Here is a 3,969-nt window from a genome sequence, read left to right on the forward strand (position 1 = left end):
ATATATATCATCATCATCATCATCGTCGTCGTCGTTTAACGTCCGCTTTCCATGCTAGCATGGGTTGGACGATTTGACTGAGGACTGGTGAAATCAGATGGCTACACCAGGCTCCAATCTGATCTGGCAGAGTTTCTACAGCTGGATGCCCTTCCTAATGCCAGCCACTCAGAGAGTGTAGTGGGTGCTTTTTACGTGCCACCGGCACGAAGGCCAGTCAGGCAGTACTGGCAACGGCCACGCTCAAATGGTGTATTTTATGTGCCACCCACACAAGAGCCAGTCCAGGGGCACTGGCAATGATCTCGCTCGAAAGTCCTTACACATGCCGCAGGCACAAATATACATATGCATATATACATACATATATGCACATACCTACATATATGTATATATATATATGTATATATACATGCATATATGGGTACAGAACGTCAAACAGATGTGAACAAAATGAAAAACGAGAACAAACATATTCATACATACATACATATATATATATATATATATATATATATATATATATATATATATATATATATATATATATATATATATATACATACATACATATATATATATATGTATATATATATATATATATATATATATATATAACGTAACAAACTGAGGAAAAGAGATCCTTCAAAGGGGTGTGTTAAACATCCAATTCACTGGCACATCAGTTGGATATCCTATAAATATTTGTATAATTCAATTATAAAGATAAATTAAATGTAGAGATTATTCTATTGAGAATCCAATAATTTATTTATATTACAATATTACATTAAATACTATGAATATAACATAACATAATATTATATAAATAATTATAAAAATGATTATAAATAATTATAAATTGTTTCGGCTTTTTTTATCTGTGTTTTCTGATATACATAATCACAGTTCCATTATATATAAACCACTTCGGGGTGAATCGGTTCAGGAAGCCTTGTAATGCATTCTTAAAAGGTTCTATGCTTCTTGCTGTTGGCTACCACATGTTAATTCTATCTCCTGGGATAATCTAATAGCATGGACATACATGTGGAACTCCTTTTTGCTTAGGATGCATAATTAAAGTCTATGAATTTCCAGCCTCGTGTTATTATTGATTGTTATTATTATATTATAATTAATTGTTATTATTGATTATTAGTATACAAGGGTGAGTCAAAAAGTAATGCCATTTTGTTTAGGACTTTGTTTATAATTACCAACACAAGAACATGCATCATACATCAAAATGAAGCTGGTCCTCTGTGGATCAATTCCCTACTTTTCAACATAACCATCGTTTCTCTCAATAGCAATGTTCCACCTTCGAATGAGAGCATGTATCCCTGCCCCGTAAAATTCTGGTGACTGTTCTTTGAGCCACTTCTTCACTACAGTTTTCACTTCCTCATCACTGGAATAATGTTTGCCTCTCAAACCCTCTTTCATGGGGCCGAAGAGATGATAGTGTGACTGATACCTACGCAATATATATATATATATATATATATATATATAAGACTATTGTATTGTAATTTGCAATGTGTGTGAATGACATAGATTTTTGAAATAATAAAAATCTTTCAGCAGTGCAGTTGAGAAAGTAGTTAAAAAATGTAAGTTGATGTTGATGAATGAAAACATAGAGAAGACATAGTATTACTTCATATAGGTTGTTTAATGATTCTATAATATTTCGGGTAAGATTTCCCTTTTCAAATATAACGAAGAAAATAATCAAAGAACTCAGAGAAATATTTCGCTATTGGCAGGTCACCAAGTAACAGCACATGATGAGGGTGGCTTAAAAAATTCGAAGGCTGACTATGAAGGAGTGATGGTAAAGTTGTGAAATCTTGCATGCATTAAATTCAACACTTCTTATTAATAACTACATTGTTTCTTTCCAAGTAAATTGAGGCCTGATTGCTCAAAGGAAACTTCAGATGTAACTAGTAGTGACTTCTCTTGAAAATTGACAAAATTCGGCAGGCATCATGCTCTTATCAAGTTCCTGTAGAAAAAGGTTCTAACCCCCAAGGACATACATGCTGACATGCTTGCTACATTAGGGGACGATGCTCCAGCTTTATTAACAGTGTAACAGTGGGCAGCTGGATTTAGGAGAGGAAGAGAGAGTCTTGAAGAAAACCCAAGGTCTGGATGTCCTGCAACTGCCACCACAAAGGAAAATATTGATCGTGTTCACTTTATGCTGATGGATGACAGGCGACTGACTATAAATCAAATAGTCAATGCTATTAGCATATTCCGTGAGAGAGTTGCAAATATTCTGCACAAAGAACTTGGCACAACAAAGGTTTCTGCTTAGTGGATGCCACATCTTCTGACACCTGATCAAAGATGCAAGAGGTCGATCACATCATGGAAAAATTCGACATCGTTTGAGGCAGATCCAGCTAGTTTCCTTGAATGTTTCATAACCCAGGATAAATACTGGCTTCATCATTTTGAGCCAAAAACAAAAAAAAACAATCCGTGCAGTGGTAACTCTGCTCCTCACCTGCTCGAAAGAAGTCCAAGGTTGTTTCATCTGCAGGGAAGGTGATGGCCTCAATATTTTTGGATGCAAAATGCATTGTGTTTATCGATTATCTTCATAAGGGTCACACCATCAATGGAGGGTACTAAGCCAATTTGCAGGGGAAGTTATGAAAGGCTATAAAGACCAAATATAAAGGAAAACTGACGAAATGGGTCTTGTTTCATCAGGACAATGCTCCAGCACACAAGTCCTTGCTTTTAGTGGCTGTTGTGCATGACTGTGGCTTTGGATTGGTTGACCATTGTCCCTATTCTCCTGATTTGGCCCCATCTGATAAAACAGTGTCGCAGTGATGATGACATCATATCTGCTGTTGATGACTCTTTTGACCAACAAGATGAAAGATTCTTCACCAATGGAATCCAAGAACTGCAACACTGATGGAAGAGTGTGTGGACCGCAAGGGGGGACCATGTTGGAAAATAAACCTCATTTGATCACATTCCATGGGAATATCTTGGTCAGCTAATGAATTTTTAATCTGACTCTCATACTTCAAACATATACATACATGCAGATGTACGTACATATATATATGAATACATAAATACATATATTCATACATATATGTATAAATACATACACACACACATATAAATACATATACACACATACACAAAAATACATAATATATAAATACATGCATGTGTAGATACTTGTGGTTGGCATTTTCAATATTGGTCAACAGTATTGCAGACATGGTATCTTGACCATCTGTGCTGTGCCTGGTCAAAATTTGGCATCATGGTGTTATCATGTACCTGCAGAGAAAGGGTTTATCTCCCAACAACATTCATGCTGACATGGTTGCTACATTAAGGGATGATGCTCCAGCTTTATCAACAGTGCAAAAATGGGCATCTTGAAGATGACCCAAAATCTGGATGTCCTGCAACTTCCACCACCAAGGAAAACAGTTATTATGTTCACCACATGGTGATGGATGACAGGCACTTATTCTTTGTAAGCCTAGTACTTATTCTATCAGTCACTTTTGCTGAACTGCTAAGTTACAGGGAAGTAAACACACCGACATCGGTTGTCAAGCGATGGTGGTGGGGGGACAAATACAAACACACAGATATATATACCAACCCATGCTAACATGGAAAGCGGACATTAAACGATGATGATGATGATACATACATACATACATACACACACACACCCACATATATATATATATATAGTCACAACGAGGATATTCCAACTTCTTATAGGGATATTTATCCAAGATACACTGGTTTAATATATGAAATTTTGAAAAGATAATTCTTCAGTGTATATATTATACAGATTAGAGTAAGATATCAAATATTTCTATCAAGTTAGAAAACAGAGAGATCTAATGGATACATATTAATTAATAAATTAAGTGGTATCCATTAGATCTCTGTTTTCTA

The sequence above is a fragment of the Octopus bimaculoides genome, chromosome 27 (assembly GCF_001194135.2).
Source record: "Octopus bimaculoides isolate UCB-OBI-ISO-001 chromosome 27, ASM119413v2, whole genome shotgun sequence".
Classification (NCBI taxonomy): domain Eukaryota; kingdom Metazoa; phylum Mollusca; class Cephalopoda; order Octopoda; family Octopodidae; genus Octopus; species Octopus bimaculoides.